The following is a 24,603-nucleotide window of genomic DNA, read 5'->3' on the forward strand; positions in this document are numbered from 1 at the left end:
AAATGAGATCAGTAACAATTGGCATAATACATACATTATGCACATCAAATAGCCAGTGCGTTTAAAATCCTGCACAATTGTTTCCTACACAACAAAAAAGGAAGCAGAAGCCTAAACTAGACAAAAAAAGAAAGTATATTTGCAGTTTTTAAACATCTGTGCTTCTAAGGTGTACCCTGAAGGCTTTTTCTTACTGGTTGAGTTTTCTGCATTATGTACCATATATGTTTCCAGCTTAAATTCATTAGTGAGCCTGCTTTTGGAACAAGATGATTGACTGCTACCACTAGCACATAAATTAATTGAGTCTTTTCTGACGTGAACCTATTCTCCCTTTTACAGTCGCACAAATTAAAGAACCAAGACAAAGATGAAACTATCAGACAGGGTGATTCTTCTTAGAAAGTTGTTCTTATATTTCCCATACCATGCTGGAAATTTGATCTCAAAAATCCATTTCAGTCAGTGAATGGTATATCTACAACTTATTTATCAAATGTACAATACACTTCAAACTAAATTTTCTGTTATGGTCATTTCTTGTGTGGACACAGTAATTGCCTCTTCTTTGTACATTCTCTAAGCATAGTTATCGAGTCTGCCTTGAACTATGTTAATACCGTTCTTTTCTTTAGCAACAGAAAGTTCCTTTCAAAATCAACATTCTATTTTAATATTTACTACCAGATTATTGCAAGCTAAATGTTAGAAAACAGCTTCCATTGTATCTTAAATTGATGCTCTTAAATTTTCCCCATATTCACAGTATTTATAACACTAACACTACTTAGCTGTTGGTGCTGCTCTACTCAGGGACTTCAAATGAACTCAGCATATCCGAAGAAGAAGGAAAAAAGAAGAATACATTGGCTATTCTTATGCTAGGGAAAATATATTTTCAAGCTTAGGAGTTGTCCTAAATTTAAATAATAGGGCCTAAAAAGAGAAGGCAGTAGAAGGGACAAAGGATCAAGGAAAGTCAAATCAGCCAATATCTACTGCTGAAGCCAACAAAACATGCTTTTACATTTCTGAATATATGTCCAATTGTTATTTTAATTAATCAACACTAAACAAACTCCTAGAGCCATTGCACGGTGATTATAATAAACGACTCTCAACTGTGAGTCCTGGAACCTTTTTCCTCCTTGTCAGTTGCATCTGAATCACACAAAGCTTTCTCTGCTTAGTATTGTTCCACACCGCTAACCATAACTCAGTGGGCTTTCCCCAGGTTTCTGTAATAAAAATTCTGCTAGCACTAAGTTTACTGGACATTTTCCTAACTGTTATCTAGTCTTGTTAGTGGTATCTGTAGTTATTTTCCCAGGAATTGGTCCTTACCCTGAAAACATCTGTACCAACTTCTTAACCCCTTTGGTTTTAGAGATCCACCAGTCTTGAGAACACTGATTTTATATGCAGTTTGGATGTCCTATACACACAACTACTGCTTTTCTTTGACAACTATGTGAAAGATAGTTAAAAGTGCCATTTTTGCTACACTGCTGTTCCTATGCCTGGACCAGCCTTGGCACCAGACAGACCAAGGGAAGCAAAATTTTATGAAGCCACAAATATATAAATAGACCTTAGAACAAAATTGCTCCTTTTCTCACATCCCATCCCTTGAACTAAACCTTGGCTCTCATCTTTGCCCTCATATGTAGTCATGTAACTTTACACCTCATGCTTGACAAACTCATACTTGTAAGACTAGAGAACTTAGTTGATGCCTGTAGAAGGAACTGATGTAAACAGGGCAGAGACCTTGTCTGTCTTGTTCAAGGCTTTACAGCATTTAGTGGTTCTCTGTTCAGCCACCTGCAGAAGGTCAAACTGCTACTCATAGACTCATGTGTATGTGTTCCCCAGCTGGAAATGATGTTTGGGAAGATTGTAGAATCTCTTGGCGGTGGAGCTTTGCTGGAAGAAGCACATCAGAGGGGGACAGGTTTTGAGGTTTTATAGGCTAGCCTCTTTCCATGTTCTCTCTGCTTCCGGACAATCAATGCAGGGCAGTGAGCCAGCCTCATATGCCTGTTCTCATGCCTTACCTACCGTGATGGACTGTGTCTCCTCTGAGACTATAAGCATTATAAATTCTTCATCCTTTACATTGCTGTGGTAATAGCAAAAGAAAAGAGACTAACCCATTCAAATGTAATGTCTTAATTGTAACAGTTGTGCTTCTGTTGTACAGCCTTATCAAAGATGTTCAAAATCTAATATAAATCTTGAACTCAACGCCCATGGCCTATGGCTGTCTATTGTTTTGAGTACCTGGAGGATGATATGTAATGGTAAACAATTGTTTAGTGCTTTCATTCCTCATTCAGTGTTCCCTAATCCATAGTCTTTGTGTTTAACTCCTGAGATCCTATCTCAGTAGTTGCAGACTAGCCTGATTTCCTAGTGATCTTGAAAGCTCTTACAACCAATAATTGTACCTTCTGTTTCCTTACCATTAATTTACTATTTGAACATAGACTGCACTAGTCCTTGTATGTAGTAACAAGAGTTAATAAAAAAAAACCTTTATTCTATGTACTGCAGGTATGGGGAGAGAAACATGGCTGAAATGTGATAGAAGATTCTTCATTACAGAAGTCAGCAAGGGGTACAGTAAAATGATGAAGCTGAAAAGACTCTCTTTGAGGGTTCAACATTACAAAAGCATATTAATGGAGCACAAGTCCAGTGGTAATTCTAGACAATTTCAGGGTACCAATTGGTAATTAGGTAGACATAAAACCAAGGGGATTCATCTAGTGACGGTTAAGTGTCAGAAAAATAGATAATTTACCAATTAGTTAAACACATGAATTAAATAAATATGAATCTCAACACCTATCTTTTATTGAACCATTCCTATAATTAATATTGCATGCCATTTAACAGTCCATCGAAATGATTGAGAAATGTGATGATATTCCCTTGATAGTTATGGAATGTGACAGAAAATTGAATTACCTTCACAAAGTTTGAAAACCCCCAAAATATAGCCAGAATTTGAAACAGAACTATTTGATATTTCACTTTTCTCAGTTATCTTCATTCTACACAGCTATAAACTTATTCAATGCACCTTGAAAACCACATTTCAGACATTTGTTATCTTTAGACTATTGCCATTAAACATGCTAGCTATCAACTATCATTACAAAATTTTTCTTGGCCTGGGGGTAGGATGTGCCATTGGAGAACTTAGAGGGAGAAGAGGAGGAATGGAAAAAAACGCAAATAGATTCTTTTTTTAATTTTTTATTGAGAAAAAGAAAAAAAAAGTTTCTGCCTCCTCCCAGTTTCCCATTTCCCTCCCCCTCCTCCCACCCTTAAATAAAGCAAGTTATAAAAAATAATATCCTTTTTTTTCATTGATTTATTACTCCAAGTTCAGAAATACAAGAACTGTGAAATGTTCAGTGAATACCTCAAAAAGGAGAGCAGATACTTATTTCTATTGCTTTTGAGATAGCGACAGTTTCCTCTTTGGCAAGGACAAATTCTATTAACTGCCCCTAAACTTCAGTTTTCCTTTAGTATTTCAGTGCACACTTATTAAGTGTGTCTGTATTCATACATGAATATCTATGAAGTGCTAGAGAGCTGTATGCTGAAGGGAAAGGCAGTCATCTACCCCCACCCCGTTACTTGACTAGTGAGGGTACTAAGCTAGTGCCACTCACACCTTCATTTACTAAATATTACTTCTTGATAATAATGATAATCTGCTGAGAGTCATGCAGTCATAAAGAGAGAATACCTTCTACAGCTTAAGATGTGATATTCTCATTAACTGAACAAACTAGAATGAATTTAAGAACAGTGATCGGGGAAAGGTATTTTGCATCATTGCAATATAAATGAAAAATATTGGATCCCTGTGGTGTAACCTTTGATGTTGATTAGAGGTTTCAGGCTGCTTCCTATGACTAAATGCAAAATATAAAACTACTAAAGAGGATATAAGTACATTTATGATACTGCATGTCAGTACTAGTAATTGCAGAACCTAAGACTTTCAAAATGAACTAGAAAAAACAGCAATCATTATTATTATTTCAATATTATGCCTCCCGATTGACAATGACTATGAAGAAAATAAATAAATGAATTTTGGGATGATTCAGGAGATAAATTAATCATGATTTTACTAAAACTCATTGAAATTATATTAAATAAATCAACCAGATAATTTTTCCAATTTATGTAAAAGTCAAAAGTTATTAATTAAAATGAAAAAGCTTTGTTAAATAAAAAAAAAACCCTGCAATGTGTTGAAATGTCTTTGTTAGGGAATAAAAGAAAAATCTGTCACTGAAACACTTTTTCCAATACATCACATAAAATGAGAAAATAAAAGTTGAAGGCCTAGAATAAAATATTCTAATATTTCTTAAAAATATTAATGCCTACCTAGTAATCATATTTGTTTCTCTTAGGTAATTAATTTTACTTATAATAGTATATGCACACATAGAAATAAAGATTCATAATCAGGCTGGTGGTGACACATGCCTTTAATCTCAGCACTCAGGAGGCAGAGGCAGGTGGTTCTCTGTGAGTTCAAGGCCAGCCTGGACTACCAAGAGCGTGTTTCAGGACAGGTCCCAAAGCTACACAGGGAATCTGTGCTTCAAACAAACAAACTAACTAACAAACAACAAAACTCCCCAAAAGAAATAGACTCTCTCACACACACATACAAAATATAGACTTCAGAAATATATATCTCACAGTAAAACTCACATTATTTTTACGTGTAATTTGGTTTGTAAACAAATAATGATATTCACAACAGAATAAATATGCAATGAAAACAAATTTAACAATCACACAAAATAGGCTATCAACACACAGCTATCTACTCTATATAATATATACACACACACACACACACATATATATATGAACTTTTATACATAACATATATAAAATGCATCTTCAATCCCAAATAGCAGTTTACTAGTTTAAAAATATGTAGTTTATGTAGTTTAGTAGTTCTAGTTCATTAAGTTAGTATTACTTTTAAAACATCCTAAAATAATTTTCAATTTTTAATACCTCCAATGAAAAATTTCATTTCACAGAATGAATCATAAAGCAAGGATATTCATCCACATACAGTTTTATTTACCAAACTGAATGTTCTCATTTTTGATAAGGCAAAGTAAATGGGAGAAAATGTTTTTGTGACACATGTATCATGAAATATTTGCACATCTATGCACATCCCAAAAGTGTTAATATCCTTTGACATAATAATGTGAATCTGTGGACAGTGCCAGATGCAATGCGAACAAAATAGTTTTCAGTTGGGTTATTTAGTGTAAAAAAGAAATAAAAATAGTCTAACCTTAGGATACTTAAATGAATCCTAGTACAGAGTTCTGATAAGATGTTATGTAACCATGAAGAGCGAGGCAATAATCTCCTCAAGGCATTTACATGATGAATAAAGGGCAAAACACTGCTATTATAATCTTATAAATAAACAAATCATAAGGTAACAAAGAGAGATTTAAATTTCAGAGAAGGTGACTTAGTGAAATATGCCAACTTGTTAATGACCACCTGAGATGTATTCTAACCAACTAATCATTTCTGTCAAGGTTGGCAACACAAACATATTATTTTTTAGAGAGAGAAAGCCACAATGTCAATAAATTCCACTTCTAGCCTAAGCATATATGGCTTTCTTTTTCTTCACAGCTGTAAACTTGCAATTTTCTCAGAATCCTATCTATAGAAAAAGACATATTTTAAACTCCTTGAAGCTATGGTTTAAGTTTATCAAATTATAATCCCTTGGATGACATCCCAAAGCCACCTTAGAAGGCCATCCATTGAAAAGGGAGATAGAGGCAAACAAACAGACATCGAGAAAGATCAACTATCAGTAATCCTTTGAGATACAACTTCAGAGATGAATTGATATGTATGGCTACAGTTAAGCCACTTAAATTAGGTTCTTGATTGAGAAGGCGCACCCATGAACTTGTACGGATCTTATTCTTCCTCTGAATGCCTATTTCTAATAAACTGCGTGTGGACCTGCTTCACAGGATATGTCCTGAAATTACCTTTTCTAGCAAAGTCAAGAATTCTGGCTTTACTCCTTGGACTTCTGGTAGCAGTTCTAAGCTGTGCCTACTATTGCACTGCTGCTGACAATTTGAGCCATTGCAAGAATTAGTCTCCCTGTATTTAATACCATTTTCACAAGAAATAAAGCTTATCAATGTATTCTAGCTATACATATGAAATTCACAAGTGAGTGTGGTTTGTCTGTGTGTCTCTATATGCTTCTACACTAGGTTCTGTGTCTATGTGTCTCTATGTGCTTCCACACTAGGTTCTGTGTCTGTGTGTCTCTACGTGCTTCTACACAAGGTTCTGTGTCTATGTGTGTCTACGTGCTTCTACACTATGTTCTGTGTCTCTGTGTCTCTATGTGCTTCTACACTAGGTTCTGTGTCTCTGTGTCTCTATGTGCTTCTACACTAGGTTCTGTGTCTCTGTGTCTCTATGTGATACTTCTACACTATGTTCTGTGTCTGTGTTTCTCTATATGCTTCTACACTATGTTCTGTGTCTCTGTGTCTACATGTGCTTCTACACTAGGTTCTGTGTCTCTGTGTCTCTATATGCTTCTACACTAGGTTCTGTGTCTCTGTGTCTCTATATGCTTCTACACTAGGTTCTGTGTCTGTGTGTCTCTATATGCTTCTACACTAGGTTCTGTGTCTGTGTGTCTCTATATGCTTCTACACTATGTTCTGTGTCTGTGTGTCTCTATATGCTTCTACACTATGTTCTGTGTCTCTGTGTCTCTATATGCTTCTACACTATGTTCTGTGTCTGTGTGTCTCTATGTGCTTCTACACTAGGTTCTGTGTCTGTGTGTCTCTATATGCTTCTACACTATGTTCTGTGTCTGTGTGTCTATATATGCTTCTACACTATGTTCTGTGTCTCTGTGTCTCTATGTGCTTCTACACTAGGTTCTGTGTCTGTGTGTCTCTATGTGCTTCTACACTAGGTTCTGTGTCTCTGTGTCTCTATGTGCTTCTACACTAGGTTCTGTGTCTCTGTGTCTCTACGTGCTTCTATGCTAGGTTCTGTGTCTCTGTGTCTCTACGTGCTTCTACGCTAGGTTCTGTGTCTCTGTGTCTCTACATGCTTCTACACTAGGTTCTGTGTGTCATTGTCCAGGGGAGTGGATGATGCTGAATGTGTACATGGGTGTGGCAGCTAGAGGTCAATGTCTGTCATCTTCTTTATGCTCCCTCCATCTCTACTTTAAGTTTTGAATGCGTTATTGAACCTGAAATTTACTGATTTGGCTGCTCTGGTTACTTAGCAAACCCGAGGGATCCTACTGTCTGAGCCTCCCAAAAGAATTGCTAGGGCAGGTGTGTGCCCTATTACATCTGCCTACTTCTTTTTCTAACAAGGGTGGGAAGAAATTACTGAGGTGCTAATGCTTGTGTGCCAAGCAAGCACATTGATAACTGGGTCATCTCCCCAAGTCTTTGATGTTTTTGATACGTGCAGTGGTCTCTGCACATTATCTACTCTTGTTGATTCCATGGGCGTAAGTGATCTTCCCACTTCATCTGAACAAGTGAATGAACACACTGCTAAGCCAAGGTCCAGTCACGCTTTTGACTGTAAACTGTGTACTCACTTTGCTTTAGATTGAAACCGATTTACTCTTGAGACCAAACTAGCCCTCAGTTTCTGTATACTAGATATTTGTTTTAAAATGTCGAGCACCATTTTCTCCCAAACTACATTTTTCTGTGCTTAAGTTATATCCCACTTGCTAGAATAAGAGGGCCAGTTAGGTGTTCCATGTTCCTAGTCAGACAGGAATAACAAGAATCTTAATCACTGTTCTTGTTTTCTTCTTTTTTCTTATTTAATAAATACAAATTAACAAATTTATATTTATTAATAATAAAATTAATAAATAAGAACAGAGAAGGAAAACATCTCTTTAATTATCATATTCTCAAAAGCACTTTAACCAATTTTATGATATTTAATTCTTCTAATTGCATTTTATTATTCAGTATATTTAATATACATGCAACACAATTAGACTAGGAACCATTATTAAATTTCAAGAATACAGATATCATAAAAATTTTACATGTTAGATTACTGATATTTCAATTATTTTATAGTAAGTTTTTGTGCATCCTTTGTCCATATATAATTTAGAGCATTTACTTTGTGGAACTAGATTGGTTTTTGAAAAATTAAATCAAAATTGAATACTGAAAATAAAAAAAAATCTTAATCACAGATTATTTCAAAGTCTGATATCTTCACTTTATTTATATTACAGAGTGAGGCACTGAGCCAGATCTGAGTCTACAGACAATCTTCAAGGATCAGGGAAGAAGGTCCAGTCAATAAACAAGAATGCCAGACAAACGTGTGTTTCTGAGAGAAGGAAACAGTGAAAGAAGCAGCATGGCCTCCAATAATGCCACAGCACCATCGACTACAAGAACAGATAGGTTTGGGAAATGCCATTGCAGAGGCAATTAGATGCCCTTTCCTGGTGAACAGGGGAATGTATCAAGACTTCAACAGTGAATGATGCATATGAGAATGGGCCCAGGGTAGGCATATGCATTGTGTACCTAAGCAGACAGATATAAACTGGCCATCCAGCACCAGGGTATAATGCATTGGTATAGTAACAAAACACTCCACATGCTTATAGTGAAAATTACTCAGTTGGTTTTCAGAGAATCCTAAATAACTAAAGATGTTAATGATATCCATATATTTTGGTCTAAACAAATATTTATCCCTTAGAAACACAAACACAAAGTGCTATTGGGATGAATTATGCATAAGATCAGGTAACCCACACCCATCTTCCAGTATTGGCTTTATGTCAACCCTTTCAAAGAATTGATGACAAAACCCTAGGGAAAAGTGGGGCATATTATTCCTAAGTTAGATGAGATGAATTGTGTGGGATCTAGAGAAAGGAGGATTAATATATAAATTAAGTTCAGATACAGGAAAATGCAATTGCTGAGATTCATTGCCACTGCATGCAGGGGCTTATCTGGGGATTTCTAAGAATCCCTGTGCAGTAAAATGCAGTGCAAACCAGCAACAAATCACAGACAAGAATTGGAGCTAAGACATCTTGGGCCAAAAGACTGTGATCCAAAGGGAAGGAACAAGCATATATGAAGCAGACACTTAGAAGTCAAAATGGGTTTCTGAAGCAGTAGTTGGTGCTAGTTGCAAAACGTCCTGTGGACAGCTTTCAAGATCCTCGAAAGTTCCATAGGTACTGACAGGAACAGAAACTAGTGAACTCATTATTTTCCTGACTTATTCTTAAGGTAGGGGTTTCTGAAAGGAATGAAACTTTTCCTAGAACAGGAAGCACAAGTCTGTCAGCACCAGTGACAGCTATGTATCCAGAGAGGCCATTTTCCGAAAATAAAAAAGCCACCCGCTTAGCCTTTCACAACTAACATAGCTGATTCCAGGTGTCCTCGATTCATCCGAAGGGAAGTGCATTGCAACAATGAATGAAAATACAAAAAAGGAAAAAGTGCCTTTCTTATGCTTTGATAAAAAGGCAAAGCATCCTCGATACCACTGCAGAATTCAGGAAACAGAGACATTTTTCATAAATTATGTATCTATAGTCAATAAGAAAGGCACTGGTCACATATGACTGGCAGGACTAAGAACCTCATCTTTCCTTTCAGTTTCAGACTCAGGGCCTTGTACGTGCTAGGCAAGTTTTCTACCTTGGAGCTAACTCTTAATTTTGTTTAATTTAGACATTTTCTAAACTATTATTAAATATTTGTTTAATTCTTAAAATTTTGTTTAATAAAAGACAAGCACCCCCTGCATCAAAATTCATTATTTTGGTGGGAGAGCAGTTCATTTTAACACATGAAAATATGACATTTATAAAACCCTGGGTTCAATTCCAAGCAGGGAATAAAAATGGGTATGATAATTCATGCTTATAATCCTACCACATTGGAAAGAGGATCAAAGCTTCAAGATAATCCTCAGCCATACTATAATTTTGAAAGCTAGTCTGGGACACATGAAATATGTCTCAAAAAAAAAGGTTCACAAACTAAAGAACTAACCAGAAAGATGTGCTAAGGAAATGTCCAGGGAGTGTGTATCCTGTATATCACTATGTGATGCAGCTGCCAGAATTTTCACATTAAAAAGGGTTGTGCAGAATGAAAACCAATGACTGTTCAGAGCTGATCAACTGACATTCAATCTGAGGCTTTTTACATCCCTTTTCCCCTTCTCTAGTCAGGAATTCTGTCTTCCTGGAAATGGCTAATAGTTTTGGGAATGTCTGTACAACATTCAGTGTAGACAGGTGGCCTAGAATTTAAAGGTCACTGAACCTGATTTATCAATGATTGAATGGAGAGGTTAAGCAGGAAAGTTTAAATGGTTTTCTCAACAACAGAGAGAGATGCTTGGGCCATGGACTAGAGAACACAGAGCCACGTGTAAATTGTATTTAAAATGTGTATGTGATGGTGTCTCTGGCTATCATCACATGCCAACAGTTCTCATATTGTTTCATAGTTTTCTGTCCCTCTAGAGAACTTGTCAAACTCTTATAACCCTCAGACCCTTCCCTTGGGACCATCAATATTATTTTATATTTATTTGTAGGGTCAGTTTTCACACTTGGCTTCATCTTAACACCAACTTAATCGGTTTTATAATTGTATTTGCGTATTTATTAAAGTTATGCTTCACTGAAACAAGGTCTTCCTATGCAGCTCAAGCTGCCCTCAAAGACGTGATACCCTAGCATTAGCTCCCTGAGAACTAAGATTACATTCATGAGCTACCAGGGACAGCTTTGAAAAGATTTTAGTTATATATAAGCGCCTGGGGATAGAGATCAGTTGGGTGAGTGTTGCCTGGCGTGAAGGATGCTCTGGGTTCTACAGCTGGTATTTCATAAGTTTGGTATGATGTATACCCTGTAATTACACTAGGGAAGTAGAGGGAGAAAAGTCAAGAGTTCAAGGTCATCATTATTTAAAAAAAACAAGTTTGAGAACATGCCTAGGCTTCAAGAAATTATGTCTCAAAACAGAATATATTGTTGGCGAGATGGCTCAGCAGTTAAGTGCATGTACGGCTCTTCCAGAGGACCAAAGTGCAATTCCCAGCACATCATCAGGTGGTTCACAACTTCATGTAACTTCAGTTCCCAGTGAATCTGACAACCCTGGTTTCTGTGTATACCTGTACTCATGTGCACATATTCACAGACAGAAACATATAATTAAAATAATAAAATTCAATTTAGAAAATGTAAAAGCTATACACACATATGTATTAGTATTATTTCCATACTACAGGTTCTAGTTTAATTGGCGTGTGCTATAGTTTGGTATAAGGTATCTATTTATATGGGAATGGACAACTAAGGTTAAAAGTTGATATAGTCAGATCATGTCAGACAGTATGTATGTATTGAATGTTAGCAGACATTTTTATTTCCTTTGATAGCCTTATACCAAATAGTATTTGTGAAGTCTCATTCTTCTTGACAGTGTATTTAAAGCGATTATTTCATCGCTCAGGTCTAAGCAGGCAGCACAATCTGTATTCCTGTCCTTAATGAATATTTCATAAGCATGAACCAACAAATTCTGAAAAGCAATTTATAGTATTTACAGTAACAAGGAGTCAGTAACTCAGGGGACCAACATATGATGCATAATGATAATTCTTGGTTTTGTTTGTTTGTTTCTTATTTGTTTTTATTTTATTTATTTATTTGTTAGAGCTAAGAACCAAACCTAAAGCCGTGTTCTTGCTAGGCAAGTTATGTACTATTGAACTAAGTACCAAACCTTGCAGACAGCTTTTCTTGGGAAGGTGGAATAAAAGTTTTATATCATAAGGGAGTAGAAGTTATACGAGAATCAGCGAATGAAAGTAATTAATTCATAAGAATGATGGAGTAACACCTGAAATAATAAAAGAACTACTGGATTTTATTCTCTTCAGTGATCCAATTATGAGGGAATTATACTCAGTGATTACAGTTTCCCAGCACAGCATCACAGTCTCCTTCATTGCTTATTCAGAATGTTAGACAATTGTGTGACCTTCCTTATGTCCCCATGCAGCCTTAATAAGCGGAATTCATCTGTTTCTAGTTATTAAGATCCAGATTGCCTCATAGCTCCAAACAGTTTTTTCTTGAACATTTCCTAATTTTTCTCTTTCTTTCTTTCTTTCTTTCTCCAAAGTAAGAAGGGAATGATATGTTTTTCCTGCTATGTTTCTGACTGGGGAAGTATGCCTTCTGTGTGAAATATACATTTTGGAATGGAATTTTGATATTTCTCTTCAGTTATCTCCTCTTCTTCTCCCTCTATCTCTTCTCCCTTCTTCCCCCCATTGTTGTGTGTGTGTGTGTGTGTGTGTGTGTGTGTGTATGTGTGAGAGAGAGAGAGAGAGAGAGAGAGAGAGAGAGAGAGAGAGAGATTTATGCTTCTGGGGATTAATATCAGAGCCTCATATATCCTAGGCAAGTTTTCTCTTACAGAAATACCTACCCTGCCATTTTTGCCTGTTGCTCTGAGGAATGAGTCCAGGTATTAAAACATTATTAAATTTGTTCTAGAAAATTTGAATTATAAAGCTAACTGTTTAACATAAAACATTCTTTCCTTAGCCCTTATTGTAATTAGGTTGAAAATTTAAAAGCAATTCTCCATATCCACAAGGAAAATGAGAAAGTATGCCAAAACTTACTCTGTATGTAAAAAAATAAGAGTAATAATTTTCTTATTTATAAAAGATTTACTAATTGCCCATTTTTTATTGTTCTATATAAGCCTCATATATTTAGCTTTCATTGGAAGAGATAATTTGCTTTGATCAATGAGATGTTAACCAACCAGATGGACTGGCATGTTTGGAATTATTAAGTTGTGATAAAGCTTCTTTCCTTCAGGAAATCAACAAGCATTGGATAGCCACAGCCACATCAATGTGGGCCTCTGAATATGAAGTTACCATCTGCCTGTCTAGACACCAAGGCTACTAGACCCATGACTTGATGCAGAACTTCCAAGGACAAATCATTCAGATTTATCTGATGATGAAATTCATGTTAGTTGAAATAAGTCAAGTTTAGGGAAAAATAGTATTACACAGCATTATCTTGGTAAAAGCTGACTAATACAAACACCTAGATAAGCCTGTTGATGATTATGTGCATCACCAGGTTGGTTAGTTTCACGTGTGTGTGTATGTGTGTGGAGTATGTGTGTGTACTTAATCAAGTACATAAATAATAAAAGTGTCTTACATATTTCATATTTCTATGGCAAATATCATAGACAATGTAGCTTTAAAAAGAAAATTATGTTCACAATTTTTAAGGCTGTGACACATAGATTGGGATGTCACAATGATCAGGTTTTATGGACGGCTGTCTTCCTGGCCCGCCACCTTTTCCTTTGTTCACACAAAACAAGAGAGAGTGAGAAGGATCAAGAGATGGGAGGAAAGAAAGAATGACAGATACATAGAACAACCCTCCTTACAATTCTGTAATTTCAAATGTCACATGGGCGTTTGTGAATTCAACATGAATTTTGAGTGGATATAATAACAGTACAGAGAAAATAAAAAACTACCAAATTAAATCCATCTGATAGTACTTTTTGAAAATGACTAAGCATGTGATTTAATTATGTATCACACTGGCAAAGATTAAAGACTGTAACAAATCAAATATTTTGTAGCCCTACTCAATTGATGATTTAATTTTTTCATAAATATGAAAGAACCATAATAGGTTTTTGGAGTTTGGGGCTTCAAGATCTGTAGATGAATCTGATGTGTGTCTCTGATTTATGGATAATTTTATGGTGTTCTTAAAGCTCACATATTCAGATTCTAATGAAACATAGTCATCAACATTCAAAGAAAGAAAAATCCTACTAAATACAAAGCAATAAAAGAAACTTCCCAGGCTTAAGAAGGAAAACCCAATTAAATACAACTGAAAAGATTCCTGAGAGTGATAAAGAATATTCTGATAAATGTGAATATATTTGAATATACTTCTTTAGTACATATTGTGTGTATGCATGCATGCAAGCATGTATGTATGTATGCATGCAGTTATGTATTTGTGTATACATGTATGTGTGCACATTGTAAATAAGCAATATTGCTAGCCTTCTTTTCTTATAATGCTTATAATCAGTTAAGAGATAAAGTTGAGAGACAGAAGTCTAGTTCACTGGAAACTAGAAATGCTTTATTGCCAAGTTTTAAAAGAATGGTAATGGCTTGTAAGACTTATGAGAAAATTAAAGAGCATAGCCTATGACAGAAGCTATGATACAAAGAGTTATGTACATAGACATGCTAACACAAGAATCAGGTGTGCTTTCCCATAATGCTTTTGCAAGAAAAAGTTCAAAAATATGTGAACACCATACTTCTCACCAATACCCAGAGGAGCAGTGTGCTCTAGCTGCCCCAATTTGCATGCTAGAATCAAACACCTCTTGATTATACCTTTAGGGCATAATAGGATTCAAGTTTCCCTTTAATGTTGTTCATCATACAATAGGTAAGACTTCTCTATGGAGAAAAAAAAAGGCATACACAGACTCACTATTGACACCAGCCACCTCTGGTAATCTCAGGGCTAGTCGGGAATGCACAGCTATTTAAATAAAAAATTATTTGATAATGAGAATCAAAAAGGAAGAGTCCACACTTCCTCAGATCTGAACTATAAATTAGAAAAATATCAGGGTTCTAAAAGAAACCCTTTTTTGAAAAAAAAAATAATGATCTAAAGATCTGTAACAGAAGACGTGGTCTCACATACACTTCAGTATCCAAGATAATTAACTTCAGTACAAGAAAAGCACAACAAAGTTCTCCAAGTGACAGCTGGTTTTCATGGTATCCTAGTTAAAGTTAAATATTTGAAACAACTGAATATGTCCCATTTTTCCTAAAATGAAACGGCAGTTTGATTTGACTCTGTTCAAGAAAAGGGCCTGTACCATCTTCAGTGCATGGTCAGAGATGAATTGTACCACATGTGCAATGGAAATATTTTCAGAAACAAGAAGTCTGTTTAAACATAAATTGAGTTGTTGTTGAATAGAAAGTCAAAAAAATGAGCCATCAAGTGTTCAAGATAAAGTATTTATAATATTTTGCAGTGATTTTACATTGATAAATGTTTTGAATATATATATACTCACATGTCTATATATGTCAACATAAAAAGATATATAGACATTTGTTTTTTGAGACAAGTTTTCTCTGTATAACAGTTCTGTCTGACCTGGAACTCATTCTGTAGACGAGGCTATCCTCTACCTCACAGAGATCAGGAAGGCTGTGCCTCCCTAGTACTGAGGCACCACCACCAGGTTTGGAATATATGTTTTAATGTTGAACTGATGAGTAACAGTTGTGCATATTTGTTGAATATAATATGGTGCCTTCATTTTTGTAAGCATCACAAAACCTTATTCATACTTATTAACATACCGATCATTTGATCAAGTTATCATTTTTGTGATGAGAATATTAAAATGCATTTTAGCAAGTCTAAAATATGTAGTATTATATCTGATGTCACCATGCAATATACCAGGGTACATGGGCTTATAATAACTATCCTTCTAGACTGTGTAAGTAATACTGACATTTTTATGTTATACATCTTTAGTGGTTTGGACAGTGAACAATGAGCAATGCCCTCAAAGAACATTTAGTCTCTAGTTGGTGGCACAGTTTGGGGGAGGTAATGAAACTTTTAGGAGGTACAGTCTTGTTGCAGGAAGTCTATCACTTAAATCAGGCTTTGAGGGTTTAAAGCCCCTCCTAATCCTTGTTAATAGTTGTCTGTGAGGTCGAAGATGTGATTGTTTAATGTCGTGCTTTGGCTGCCTGCTCATGCTTCCTCCACCATTATAGATGCCCCTTCTGGAATTATAAAACAAAATAAACTCTTTATTTACAGCATTTTATCACATAGATAAAAAGCAACTAATACAACATTGAAGTGAGTTCATTTATTATTTGTTTGTCTTTGCCTGTTTTATTAATAGAAAGGAACAATATTTTATATGTTTAGGATATAATCTTACTCCCACATTTTGCAGCATTATTTCCAATAATTAAGACAGCTAAGGTCAATATCTATCAGTTAAAATGTTGTAAAATTTTAAAAAATGAGAGAATTTTTTCTTCCTTCCTTCTTTCTGTTATACTTGAGATCATAATTGAGGACCTTACCACACTGAACCACAAGCAGATTTTATAAAAAGTAAATGACATAGTTGGTTTGAGAGTTGCAATCTATGAACTATATTACCATTGGAACCCATCTATTCTCTGTTCCATCTAACTAACCAGCTTTTATCTAATACTGTGCAGTCCTTGTGTTCTTTAACAACATTGAATCTTTGTAATCTAGTATTACAACTCAAGTTGTAGAACTTGATACAGCCAAAGGGTTTTTTTTTGGGGGGGGGGGTCTTATAAAAATTTTCCATTTTAAATTTCAAAACAAGTGATTTCCATTTCTTTACTCTCTGCAATCAGTAAAAATGTGTTAATAAATATTAAGAGAGCAACAGCTTGGTTTAGTATGCTTAGTGCAATGGCTTAGTAGCAACCAGATTTCTAATTAGTCTGAACCTTCCTGTACTTTTAGCAGTAAATGATAATGTAAAGAGATTCTCACTATATTCTTCTGCCAGTATAAAAAGGCTGTCAAGGAAATGAAGCATATTCATGTTAAATATCATCACATAGTCCACTGGAGAATTATGCTAAGGATTTCTGTTCATAATTCAAGAGTGAAATTTCTTTGAATCACCATTCTTACAGTCATGTTTTTACTCTATTTCAGCCTACATTTAGACCTTAGTAAAAATAATTTATATGAAGGAACATGCTTTGAGCAAATGTTTACTTTTTTAAAGATATATCCATTCTTCATGCATTTCGGCTTAGAAAAATAGAGATGCAAAGAAGGCACTATAGATTGAAACATAAAATTAGGATCCTGGCTTATTTGAGATTATTGGGCCCTGAGCATCTAGTCAAACAGGTTAAACTAGCTTTCTGCTTCTCTAATAGATAAAACAAAATATTTGCTCTGGAAGCCACTGAACTTATTCAAACTCAAAATATATCTTTGTCACATTTGTACATAGTTCTGAACTGGAACACAACCCCCTTTATAAATTAGTTGCCAAATACACATTGATCACTTAATATATATATATATATATATATATATATATATATATATATATATGTCACTATTCTCAGAGGTTGAGTTTAATCAATAGATGAAATGCTTTAAAATATCCAAATGATGAGGTACTTAAATAGTGGAATTACAGGGCATTTCAAAAACTCTAGATTTTTAGAGCAACATGAAAAGTATACTATCTGATAAAAATGAAAAAAAATCTGAATTCTTCTAATATGTATTGAGAGCAATTTCTTCATTTTAATATTTGTCCAATCATCATTGGCTTTCTAGTTTGAACTTATTGGTTGCACTATTAACCGTATTTTTTATTCTAGGGTCCTATCTTTATGCAGTGTTGCATCAAAGAAACTGTTTAAGAATAATGCTAAAGCCGAATTTTCTCAATTAGCATACTGAGTCTAACATAATTAAGTCAAGTAAATTTGAAGAGGCCCCTTCAATTCTTTGTTGCCCAATTACATCATAAAAAGCGAAAGGGTTGAGGTGTATCAGTGGACCTGAAACTGGACTAAAATCCTTGTTTTAATCTAGAGGTTCTAATTTTAGTTTACTTTTTATGGCAGAGTCTTCCTTGTATTAAACTTTGTTGGAAAGACTTTCATTGCTAAAGAATAAAAAAAAAAAAAAAAACGGAATCTCTGGGCACTGTGATCATCATGATACCATATAATCTTTACTTTAATTCAGAGATGCTCAGTGTTCTTACATGTATGCGTGTGTGTGTGTGTGTGCATGTGTATGTGTACATGCGTGGTTGTGCCTTAAGTTGAAATATGTCTTACATGGTATTTTTTCTCAAGGTTCATTTTATAATCTAAAAGTGTTTACTGCAAATATGCAGATGCAGCAAAAATATACAGATACAAACAGTAATCATAAACATAATAATGAAAATTGGGAGGTTGGAATGGTTGTGGATTTGCAAACAGCGCATGCAATGCAGGCATGCTGACATGGACATGCAGTCCCAGGACTGAGCATCTAAAGAGGAGGTTTCAAGTTAGAATATAGCCTGGCCTGTGCAGTAAATCCTGTCTCAAGGTGGAAGAGAGGATGAGGAAGAGGAGAAGAAGTTGCAAGTAGAGAAAGGAAACTTCCAGTCCACAGTCTCTGTGATCCTATATTCCTTTTTAAAATTATTCATAAGGAATACTTCAATATCATATTTCTTATCTAAATAAATCCAATCTTATATATAAAAAATGAAACAAAGGAAGTTTCCACATAAATTTTCTTTGAGTGCTTGGCCAAAGTATCACATAAGGAAGAAAAAGCAAAGAAATGGAAAATAAGGTTTTTTATTAAAACTATCAAGAATTAAACATTTTATTCAATAATCTTCAGTTATACCCAAAAGATGAAATTATTTGCTGTAAGTATGTCTGAAGTGTATGGGAGTTAGTATACCCTTCCTATTTCAAAGAAAACATGTTTGTTACAAAAATTAACATATTCAAATTATATTTTTGGGAAAACAATTAAATAGTAATAACTGTGTTCTTACACATTTGTGTGTGTTTGTGTGCGTGCACGCCTGTGTGTGTGATACATACACATGAGGACATAGGTGTTTTCACCCATACGTGTGTATGTGAAGGCCAGAGAAGTATAACTTTCATGATTTCCTCTCTCACATTTATCCTTACTCCCTGAGGCTAGGTGTCTCAGTAAGCAGAAGCTTTAATAGTTCTGCTAAGTTGGTAGACCAGCAAGCTCCTTGGATCCTTCTCTCTCTGACCCTTAATGCTGGGGTTATAGATAAGTGCAGTTACCAACTGATTTTATATCAGTGCTTGGTATTTCAACCCAGATCCTCATGCTTGCACAGCAACTCTTCTTACTTGCTACATCCCTTACTGAGCTACATCCCTAGGCTCCTAATCAAAGCTCTGATTCAACTCTGAATGGATTATTCTATATCATTGTATAATTATGTCATAACTAATGTTAACATTTAAACTTTAAAATCAGAAAAATGCATATTACAAAAAGTGATATAAATTTATACTCCTAAATATTTGTATCCACTGTAGAAGATGACCTTTTTTCTTAACACAGTTCTGTTTAAGGTCAAAGACTATAGAAGATAAATGAACTAGTGTACATTTTAACGATAATTTCCTTTCTTAAAAAGTTTGACACTTTGAAAGTACTTGTTTTAAATTGTAAAAAAAAAAACTTTCAAAATTGTAACTTGTTAAACTACAGGGTCTGAAAGGCAATTTAGAATTTATAACGCTCAACATACATAATTAAATACAATTTCTAACTGTGGCCACAATTTAGAAATAAAAATTTTAAGTGCTTTTGAAATTGCCTAATGAGAAATAATACTCTGAAATAATATCCATCATAAAACAGAATTCCATATAATAATGTGCAAAATATTAACATAAGGAACAACTATTTCGATAGAATTCCATAGATCTTTTCTATCTGTCCATAGATCCTCGGAAGGTATTACAGGAAAATGCTCTAATAATGCTCAGATACATATGCATAGTGCAGAAAAAATGTGTACGGTAAATTGGACTGGTGTGAAAGATAATTATTTAGGATTTGTCACATCAGTTTATTTGTTTTCTACATTATATCTTCCCAAGAAAGTGTAAGTGGTTAAGTTTCAGATTTATAAAAATTCATAAAATAGGCCTTACAATGTTATATGACAATGTAGAGTTATATTGATATTTTGTATTTTTTAATATGTAATTTTGTATTTTGACCAATCTTTGTATTAATTTTTGCAGTAAACTCATCATAAATCTTTGTAAGATAATACTATAATTTACATATTTCCAGATTATCAAAACTACTAATTTCCTTTACATACAGACATAGATACACATATTATGAACATAATTTTAAACCAACAGCTACAGTTCCACTATCTAGAAATAATTGAAAAGATTAGGCTAGACCAATGTAACAGAAAGCAGATAAACCTGTTAGATAAATAACATCACTAGCCTTGCTTCAAACAAATCAGAATTTTTGTGCTAGAGTCTCATGAAAGGGATTCAACACCATGGAATTAGATGATAGGTATTCCTGGATTCAGAGGAAATTGTTGCTGTGAGACTCTACACATTACACAGAGAACTTAATACACAACTACTAAAATAAAATTTCTACCATAATGAGCTTGGCAGAAGTGAAGATACACTAAAGAGACACTTGTATCTCACAATCTGACTATTGACATGATGGACTCTTAAAAACTGGTAATTTCACCCGAAATCTTATGCTAAGAGAAAGAAAAGGTGCCAGCCAAAAGGAGGACCTAAGACTGAAGCCAGATAGTAAAGGGGCAGTGGTGGCGAGGACCACATCTTGACCAGGATTCTCCAATGGGACCTGCCTAGGTCCCTACGCCCAGGAGTAGATAGCCAAAAAAGAAAATGAATTCAATGGTATTTTTAGAGGTTCTGTGTCTCACAATACTTTGCCTGGGCATTATTTTTTTACTTCATGAATACTTGACTTATTATATATTGTCATTTTCAATATTGTTTTAGGGCTTTCTGCATGGGGGAATGTGTGTCTCAGCATTTGTGAATGTGGTGTTCTTTTTCTTTGGTTCCTTTTTTCTATTTGATATGTCATATCCTGGTTTATTTTTATTTTATCTTATTTTCATTATTATTATCATTTCTTAGATGTTTGTTGTATTCTAAGGAAAGAGAGAAAGAAAGGGTACGGATTTGTGTGTGGAAGTGAGAGGGTCTGGAAGAGTTAGGTGAGGGAAAACCTTAATCAGAATATACTACCTGAAAAAAAAACTATTTTCAATTCAAAACATAAGTATGTTGAAGAATGTTTTTAAATGAGAAAGAATTTTTAAAATATGACTCAACTGCCTGCCTTAAATATCATCTAAATTATTTATCATATAAATTATGTCTGATAGTTACATACTTATGAATAAGGTAAAAATGAAAGATCTTTTTTCATCTTGGGGCACATACAATCCAATGAGAAATAAGTCGGCAAAATACTAATATCTCTGAAGTTAGATAGACCATAAATTGGGGTTTCATCTATTTTCTTTTCTCTCTGTTATTTCTGCACTTAATATCACTCATTTGGTTCTGCTCTCTCCACCTCTAACTAGCTCTGTCATGTCCTTTATTATGTATTAGAGCTGAATGCTCAATGTAGATTTTAAAAATGTATTCCTTCCCTCCTAGATTTACCTTTTAAAATATCTTTCTTATTTTATCAAAACATTGATTGCAACCACAACATGGGACTCAGCACTATAATATTATTGCTTGTCTATTTATTATATTTCTTCATATGCTTTTGTCATCCAAAACCATATTAAATCATGTATTTGTTTTCAAATTGGGTACACTCAGTATTCAAATTGAATAAAGTCTGCTCTTATCACTTAGCTTTGCAGTTAGTTCCTTAAAAACTCCAATAATTTTTTTTTGGGGGGGGAATCCCACTTATATGTACCATTCCAATAATGAATGGCAATATTAAATTTCTCTCCTTAATATGGACCCTTCTAGAGGCTGCTCCATTTACTTTATACTTGATATGTTCTTTGAAAATTAAGGACATTATAGATACAGATTTCAGTATGTATATTTTAAGACTTAAAGTGCATTGCATATCACATTAAATTCTAAAATGATTGTTTTTAAATTGCCTAAAATGCTTAGAGTTTAAAATGGCAATTTCTGCAATGACACTATATACAAAAGAGACATGTGAATAACCCTAAGGTTACTCAAACAAATAAAAGGGAATAATGCCTTTGAGAGCTATGTGACTCATTCTATCATTTATATTCTAAGTACATAAGGACCTTTTCCACTTCTATACTGAAGTTATTACTAAGATTTATATATTCTTTGTACTGTAATATTATATACACTAAAATATGTTTGTAAAAACAAACAGGGAATGAATTAAATCTTATGTGCTATAGTGTATTTAGATAAATTACAGTGTTCTTATATTATAGCTTAATACTGACATTCAACAAAATAATAATGTTCTGTATGTTGACATTAGAAATTACAAACTACATTTTAAGTTGGAAAACCACAGAGGCGATTACTGAGTATGACATAATGGTATGTGTGAAAGATATATATGTATAACATACACCTTGAGTTATACATTATTATTTCTCGAAACTGAACTAGAAATGGAATCTAACATGTAAACATTTAGACTTCAGGAATTTTTCCCAAGCCTGATCACATAGTACAGTCTCTAAAGCGACACTTATAAAATGCGCAGTCTTAGGTCTCTACCTGCAAGGATCCTGCTTTAATTGATTTGAGTGGTGCCTGGGATTTTCCTATGTAACCAAGATCACTAATTACCATCTTAGCAGAATTTAACTCAAGAACAGTATCACATTTACAGTACACAACAGTGACTATCCCTGGCATTGTTTAGGCTGACTTGACTGTAGACTAAAGGTCACAGATTTCCTTGTGTATTTTCACTGTCATATTGAAAAGATAAAAAGTTCTAAACTGAAGCCAATGTTAGAGCAAAAATTACCTCTGGTCAAGAAAATGAAATCTCAGGCTTAGGAAGAGACCTAATATTCTAGTAGGGTGGTGGGTTCAATCATCTGGCCCAGAGACCACCCCAGGAAAGGTGGCCACAGCTTAAGCCGTGCTACAAAGATACACAGAATAACCACTTCTTGAATGAGACACCACACATTTCCTTGCCAGAATTGCAACACTTGGTTGACTAGCTTACTGTGCCAAAGGATTGCTACTGCACCAAAATCTTGTAGCTTGTAAATTGGCCTGCTTTGAAAACAGTATAATCTTTTTTATCGTTTTATCTCTTTTCAAACTATGCTTTCCTTATACACTTTGGGCTTCCTTATGCTTTTTCTAAAGCCTCCTTTCCCACCACGTGACTGCCTTTCCACTGTGTCTGACCTCTGTGACACCTTAAATTGCATGCCTTTTCTTCTCCCTTCCATTCTCTTCCTCTGGGTAGCTGCTGAAAATTTCAGTTTTTCTGCCCTAGGGTTTTTTTTTCCTTTTTTAAACACTAATAAAGTAGTTTCTGGGCTTGTGTTTGAGTCCATTTATAAAAGCTTTTACTAAAGAGACGAAGAACCCCAATAGGGGACCTTGATTTCCCCTGCATCATTTGCAGACCACAAAGGGCCCCACAATTCTAGTAACACCAAGGATGGAGGAATGTATTCCCAGGGATTTTAGATATGGAACATGTAAGAAACATTAAATATTAGTCTTTTTGATAAGTCCATAAAACTTTCTTTTATGACAATGAATTCAAATCTTTTTCTCTCTCCCCACTTTATGAAACTTCTGTGCAAATATTTTTATCTCTTTCACATTGTAAAATCTTTATTAAAATGTTTTAAACTGTCCCTAACCTGGTAAGTATTGTATTCATACAAAGGTTCTGCTCGAGTCTTAGAACTTAAATGACTTAAGTGACCAACCATTTCTTGGTTTCCTTCATTTCTTTTGTTCAGATTTTTTGTTTGCTTTGTTGGTTTTCATTTTGTTTTTTCCCCAATATAATATTTCTTTTTGATTATATGGAAATTTGACATAATGCATCCTTATCATACTCATTTCTTAAACCTGGTCCACACCTGTCCTGGTGACCTCTCCCACAACAATAAAAAGAGGAAGAAAAGAAATATATACCAAGTCCATTTTGTGTTGCCCGTATACTCACTGGAGTATGGTCAAACACACAGTGGCTAAGCCCTTAAAGAAAACCAAGTCTTTCCTTACTCTCTGCCCCACCAGAAGCCATAAACTGTGAAGAATTAGACTTGAGCATCTCATAACAATCTTTAAGAGTTTTCATCTACTGCTTTCTGTCTAAACCTTTCCTTTTGTGGGGGGTGACTAACAAATCTTGAAAGACACAGTTACTACCTGCACTGGAATAAAAACCAAGTGTATTTCCTGCCATGGTGTGTTTCTTCTAATTTTGTGACTAGTATGCCCTCTCAATCAAAAACTTTGCCTTGTTGGGACACTATAATTGGAGTGGTGATCTTTTCCTTTGCTGTCCAAATTATTTCTAAGAGAACATATGAATGGCATGCTACCCTGAGCATTGCAAGTTTTGGCTGCAATTCAAATTCTACCTTCTACCTATATGGCCATAGACAAGTTATATTGCCTTGGTTTTAACTTCTTCATATGTAAAATTGAAGATAAAATACTTACATCATAGAAATAGTGAGTGTTAAAGCAAGGTAAGAAAGTAACTAACTGGTCACAATACCT

This window comes from Microtus oregoni, unplaced genomic scaffold (genome assembly GCF_018167655.1).
Source record: "Microtus oregoni isolate MIOR12 unplaced genomic scaffold, Mior012 000079F_000, whole genome shotgun sequence".
NCBI classification, from domain to species: Eukaryota; Metazoa; Chordata; class Mammalia; order Rodentia; family Cricetidae; genus Microtus; species Microtus oregoni.